The sequence below is a fragment of the Ornithorhynchus anatinus genome, chromosome 4 (assembly GCF_004115215.2).
Source record: "Ornithorhynchus anatinus isolate Pmale09 chromosome 4, mOrnAna1.pri.v4, whole genome shotgun sequence".
Taxonomy (NCBI): Eukaryota; Metazoa; Chordata; class Mammalia; order Monotremata; family Ornithorhynchidae; genus Ornithorhynchus; species Ornithorhynchus anatinus.
In genome coordinates, this window is record NC_041731.1 from 69,820,308 (window position 1) to 69,827,705 (window position 7,398).

Sequence of the window (7,398 nt, forward strand, 5' to 3'; positions counted from 1 at the left end):
GATTCAAAATCTCATGGGGAAGGAGGAATCCAACAGCGTCCAAGAGCAGCTTTTCTCCCCCTCCCTGTGTACTTGAAGATGCTGAGGGGGTGGTCCTCAGCCAAGGGAAGGAAGGCGGAGGTTATTATGGGGCTTTTCTTGGTGGTGCAATGGCAAGAGCGGGATTTTAGAGTAAGTCAAACTAATAAGAACATCTTGTCACATCTTGCCCTTTCACATTCCAGTCTGTGTCACAGTACTTCCTGGCTTTGCTGCAAGAACAATTCAGTAGGAAATGAAAATAAGACACCAGTAGCAACAGCCCCCATCTTTTTTAATTGTTGTAAAGATGATGGATGGCTGCTAATGTCCTCTACCAGTTTTCCCTTTTGCCTGGCCCATTCCCCCAGCACAATAGCTCTAAGGCTGAAAGAAGCCAAATTAGTGTTGGAAGCATTAGACAAACATGACATCAAGCCAGTCTTTTTTGTTTTAAATGGTATTTGTTAAGTGCTTACCATGTGTCAAGCACTGTCCTAAGCATTGGGTTAGGTACAAGTTTATCAGGTTAAACACAGTCTTTGAACTTCATGGGACTCACTCTAACAACCTGACATAAAATGGAAGGCTTTCATCACCTTGCCCAAAGAAAGTAAGAAAAATAAATGCATGGTACAATGAAAAATAGACAAGTCAGTGTATTTTGATATTGCCACCATCTTGGATTTCTGGTTGGTCAGGCACAGCATGACTTGTGCAGTAAGGATCCGAGCACATACCTCTGCCAAAGCATGTGGATGCAGATACAGAGATGTAGCTTCATATTTCACATTTCCAACTGAATCTCCAAGACCTGAATTGCACTTGTTAGGATTGCAAAGGTGAAGTCTTATAATAGTTCATTTAAAATGAATTCTGTCATGCCAAATGCTGACTGTCCCTTGGTATTTCAGTCATTCAGCAAATAACTCTGTCATTAGATCATTTTTTTGATGAAATTTTTTTGGTCACCTCTAAATTACTCAGTAACGGAAATGAAGTCAGTGTAATACCCTGCTTTGAAAAAAACCAGTATAAAATGAATTTGGCACCCAGAACCTATTATCATGTGGTAGCATCATTCTATTCCAGTGACATTATTTGTTAAGGATGTTATGATGTTGGAAGATACTTCAATTTTGTTATCGGAACAATGAGCTGTAATATTTAATTATAGAAATGTATGTTCTACTAGGGAAAACTTGGTCTGTCACTGTCACAACACATTCCCACAAGCCCCAAACACTGAAATTGGAGCTCACTCCCAGTATATTTAACAACACTTAGCACTCTGCTTTTCAATTTTCTTTTTAGAACGCTGAGGGTTCTATATACATCTGGTGCCGAAGACCAAAAACACAGTCTTGTGAAATTTCAGTCAATCAGTAGAAATGACTAAGTGTCTACTGTGTGCAGAGCTCTCAATGGAGGGCTTGGAAGAGATCATAGAATTAGTATAAAAGACCCCTGCTCTAAAGACTTTTATAATCTATTGGGGATTCGGATGCCAAAATAAATTATGAATAGGCAAAAGATTGAAAAAGGGGATATGAACATGAATTAGTAGCCCAAAAATTCAGAAGAGGCAGTATTAATTAGTCAATCAATCAATCGTACTTATTGAGTGCTTACTGTGTCGGAAACACTGTAATGAGCACTTGGGAGAGTACTACATAATAGAGTCGGTAGTCACCTTCCTTGAACAAAAGGAGCTTATAGTCTAGAGGGGAAGGCAGATGGTAATTTAAATAAATAAATTACAGATATATGCATTAGTGGTATGGGCTTGAAAGTGGGGTGAATATCAAGTACTCACAGGAAACAGACCCATTTGCAAAGATGACACAGAGGAGAGAGGGAGTAGGAGAAAAGAGAGCTTAGTCAGGTAAGGTCTCTTGGAAGAGATATGATTTAATAAGGCTTTGAAGATGGGGAGAATGGTGGTCTGTCATATATGAAGGAAGAGTAAGTAATAAGTAAGCCAGAAGGAGGATGTGGACAAGGGGTCAACAGCAAGATAGACAAGATTGAGGTACAGTGAGTTGGTGCTAGAAGAGCAAAGTGTACTGGCTGGGTTGTAGTAGGAAATCTGTAAGGTCAGGTAGGCGGAGGAGAGTTGATTGAGGGCTTTAACACTTCTGGTGAGGAATTTCTGGAAGAAAGGGGGATATAAGCAAGGGAGATGTGATTTCAGAAGGGTTTTGAAAATGGTGAGAACTGTGGAATGTCAGATTTGAAGGGGGAAGGAGTGTCAGGAAGAGAGGAGGACGTAACCAAGAGATCAGTGATGGGAGAGATAAGAAAGACACAATGAGTACGTTAGTTTGAGGAGCAAGAAAAGTACAACCTGAAGTGTAGTGGAAAAAGAGAATGGATAACTAGGAGGGGGAGGATGGAGTGTCCTAAAACAAGTAGTCAGGATTTCCTGTTTGATGTGGAGGGGGATGGTTAATCATTTGAGGTGGGGAGACGTGTCTTAGAAAAATGATCCAAGAAGTAGGATGAAGTCTGGATCGGAGAGGAGAGAGACTTGAGGTGGGGAAGGCATTGAAGATACAGTAGTCAAGTCAGGGATATAAATGCCTGGAGCAGTGTGGTGGTCGTTTGGATGGAAAGGAAGGAATAGACCCTGGAAATCAAGTGGAGGAAAAATAAAATGACAGAAATCTGTAACACATTGAATATATAGTTTGAAAGAAAGGGAAATGTAAAAGATGACACCAAGGTTTGGGGCCTCAGAGACAGGGAGGATGGTAGGCTTTGTCAGCTGTGTGGGAAACGTAAGGTCTAAGGGAGGATTTGGGTGAGAAAATTGTTAGCCCTTGTGTCCTTCAGGTGGCCTCAAATTCCACAGCAAAGGCATGAGCTCCAATCTCCTTCCACCATGAAGCCAACACCAGTCCCTCTCCCCCCTGCTCCTTTTCTTCCCCTTTCCCTTTCCCAGGTATCACGGGGCCCCACATAGGGATCCTTGGTTGTCTCAAGACAACCCCAGGCTGCTGCATGATCTTCCTTGCTCCATCTCTTCTCCCCGCACCCACTGCCTTCATCCCCACGGCCCAGGGTGAGGTCCACTGTATAGAGGAGCTCCAAGCTTCTTCCTCCTTGAAGCCAAAACCCCCTCCCCAACCTCACTCCTCCCTGAGGACCTACAAGTGGAGCTGCTGCAGCTACAGAGCACCTCCAAAGAGTTGGTGCCTCCGTGCCCATGCTTACCCCCACCCCCAATCTTCCACTAACCCCAGCTCTGGCTTCACTGTCAGACTAGTTCCAGTGGCCCGTATCACTCTCCACCTCACACACGCACATATGCACACCTTACACCCTGCCCCCCGCCAATCCCCAGGGCCATAGTTCATGCCCCAAATCATGTCCCAGAATGCAGCCCTGCAACAATGCCTGGAACCACTTCTGCTGAAATACATCCAGTTTGCCATGGCATGCTCCCATGCCTCTTAGCATCTAGCCCTGAGGGTCACATCCCATACACACCCTCTGCTACCAAGATGCTGTGATGCACCACAGCCCTGCCCTGAAACATATCCCTGAAGCATCTCCTGTAGCCGCTGCCACCACAGAACATCTTCAGCCCCTCTTCATCGTGGCTTGGGGTTGATACTAGTTCTCCATGTTCCCTTGCCATTTAGGGGGGTGGAGGGAGGGAATGTCCTCTGTTTCACGCTATGTGACTCCAAGATGGTGAATCTGGCCAAAGGTGGAGATCAAAAAGTTAGTTTTAAGGTTACGGGGTTTTCAGAAGCAACATGGCTTAATAGATAGACACTGGCCTGAGAGTCAGAAGGACTCTTGGCTACTCCTCTCTGGGAGTGATATCAAAGATGAGTTCAGTTTTGGACATATTGAGCTTGAGTATCACAGGGACATCCATGTGGAGATGTCCTGGAGGCTGGATGAAATGTGATAATGCTGAAAAGGAGTGAGATCAGGGATAGTGAGTTTGATTTTGGAGGTGTTGGCATAGAGGGCGTAGTTGAAGCCATGACAGTGGATTGGAGTGTAAAGTGAAAAAAGAATAAGATCTAAAACAGAGGCTTCTACAATGATTCCATTCATTAGACAGTTTGGCTGTGACCTTAGGAAGCTCGATCATCTGCCCTGAAAATTGAGGGTCCACGGGCATACCGAGTGGGCACACCACCATGATCAGATCCCTTAGCAACAGTCCAGCCTGCCTCCCTGGCTTTCACCCACCACTGGTCAGATGATAATTCAAAGAAGCCTCCAAGCTGGACTATGAGAAGGGGAAAGTCAAAGAATCATTACTTACCATATGCACCCCTCTAGATTATATGCTTACTCTGGGCAGAGAATGTCTCTACCAGCTCCACTGTAGGATACTCTCCCAAGCAGTTAAAATAGTACTCTGCACACAATAAGTGCTCAAAAAATATAATTGATTAAGTTATTGACTGAAATGCAGAGAAACTATCTGGGTAGTCTACCCAAGACTTGATGTTCAGCCCTAATAATCTACACTGAATGAGTCTTCACTTAGTCCATGTAGAACTGGCTAAAATTCCTCACTCCCTGGGGAATAGTTTAAATCAACAGATTGTGCTGTCTCAGGCCAGCAAATTACATAAGCTTATTTTGGACAGAACGCTACATTTATCATTCATCGATCAAAGCTAAGCGAGCGTTGCAAGTTTCTGTGTATTTCAATCAGTTAAGATCACATGAAAAACATTAGTGTTACATGCTTACATTTCTCGCAATTATTCAGGTCCATGCATCAGAAAGCCAGATAGCCTAATAAGGAAGTAATAATTCTAGATGCCTTGGGCTGCTACTTTCCATATCCAAAAATCTGGCTGCGAACATTTTTACTGTGGATCTGGGCGTTTCAAATATGGAGAAGAGGTAAAAAAAAAACAAACAAAAAAACTTGTTTACCCTGATGTTTATTTGTTTGTGTAAACAGTATACACATTTTTTCAAGATTTTGGTTTTGGCATCATTTAAAAGACGCTAGGCCAAGTACTCTCGACCTTAATTTTTAATAGCAAGGAAATTTTCAGGACAATTTCATCCATGTGTTTCTGATTCATTTGCATTTGGCCTCAAGATGCCGCTCAAGAATATATGTTTGATCACAAGAATTTGGAAGGGTTGTTGTTAAATGAGGACCTAGAGGTTGTCCTTAACAAGGTTCCAGTGAATAGGTAGTTACACTTAAAAGCTTGAAAGCTGCTCCATCAGCAAAGGCTAGGAAATCCACCCAAGTCTGGTTACGGAAGGTCCATCCTCATTTCTCCCTGGGGATTCTCTGATGCTTTGGGAACTTGTGGTGGCTTGGGCTACTAGAGGTGTTGTTCGGCAATGATCAAGCAGATGAAGATGTCGCAAACAGCGGTTTTCATTTTGGCATATGGGTAAATGTGGCCTGTCAGCAATGTGGCTTTCTCCAACGGAGTTGTAATGTTTGGACACATGTATTTTTGATTATTTACTTTTTCAATTGCACCCAGCCATCATGAGAACTGGTGCATTAACTTTGTATTTAACCAGTGTTCTTTTTTCTATCAAAAGGAAGATAACTTCAGGGTTCAAACTGTGTTGAGGAAAAGAAGGGGAGATATTTTTCAGTAACATTGATCCTCGAGGCCCAAGTTAGGGCTCAGTGCAGCTGCTTGGCAGCGGGTGGATGGACACAGCTCTTTTAAAAGCTTCCAACCTCGTTTTTTTTGGATTTTTTTTCCCCTTAGCCCCAATGCTCCCTGGACTGTAGGGTAGTTCCACACAATAGAGCCATGCCATAGCATCCATAGCACAGCCAGTTCAGAGGCAATCAGTGCCTTTCTTCACGAATGACTGCTGAAACACATGTAGTTCCCAGGATTTAAATACTTATTTTCTTCCTATTTGTTATAGAACAAGAAGATCCAATCTCATTGGGTTTGGTTTTCTGGGGAACCAAAGTTCAAAGTTTTTCAGATGACTGGGGATTGCTCAAAGCAGTGCAGCCCCAAATGCTCAATAAATACAATTGATTGCTTGATCGATTGGTCACATCACTGGGAAACTGTGGCATAGAGGAAAAAGCATGGGCCAGGGAGTCAAAGGACCTGAATTTTAATACTAGCTCTGCCACTTGCCTGCTGTGTGACCTTGGACAAATCACTTCACTCTCCTATGCTTCACTGGGGTTTCAATACTTGTTCTCCTTCTTCGATAGACTGTAAGCTCCAAGTGGGACAGGGATTGGGTCTGACCTAATTATTTTGCATCTACTCCAGCGCTTAGAACAGTACTTGATATATAGGTGAGTGCTTAACAAATACAGTGATAATAACAATGATAAAATAATAGTCACCACATTACAGAAATGCATTAATTGCTTCCTGATTTGTCCAACAGAATCCATACTCCTCCCCAAAGGCCTAACATTAGGGAAGGTTTTAATTACTAAGAGAATTGTATAAGAAATGACTTACAAAGTACCTAGTATGTTTCAAAATGTAAGAATTTTCCCCAAGATCTGCTCTGAACCTGTAAAGGAGTCTTGTAGGAGTAGGGGCTGAGCAAGGAAGTGCCAGGAACAAAATGATCTGGAACTTCTTTAATATGTGACCTTCTGGGTAGTCCTGGAATGATCAAGCAGGTTTTTGGGGTCATTCAACGGCTGGACAAGCCATCACAGTATAGAGCAGATTTTTAATAAATACTTTAATACTATAGAATACCATAGGTATTATACAATAAATGCTATTACTAGTACTAATACATGAATAATAATAATAATGACATTTGTTAAGTTCTTACTATGTGCAAAGGACTGTTCTAAGCGCTGGGGCCCTTGCCTGATCTAATGAATTTGAATTTACCCCAGTACTCAGCCTAGCTCTCAGCACATAGTAAGCTCACCGCAGAATTACTTCAACTGGAGACTGTTAGAAATGACAGCATTCAGCTTCACCACACAAGAAGCATCAAAATCTTCCTTTCAGTGATTAGGTATTATACAATTCAGCACCAACTAAATAACCTGGTTTACAAGGATTCCATTTGCCATCCAATAGCCTATTCCTTTGTAAAGTTAAAATCTGTTTTGACTCAGAGTTCTTTCTGCTTAGACATGAGTGTCATTTTAATCATTTCTAGCTTCTCAGGCAGGGAACAAAAAGACAATTTTCCAGCTAAATTGACAGTACAGGAATGGGTAAGTGTAATCAGCCAGTCAGTCAGTCTGTCAGTCGTATTAAATGAGTGCTTAGTGTGTGCAGAGCACTGTACTAAGTGCTTGGGAGAGTACAGTATAACAATAGATGCATTCCCTGCCCACAACAAGCTTGTAATCCGGGGAGGAGGTTGACATTAATATAAATAAATTACAGGATAGCAATCCTTCCCTTATCTAAA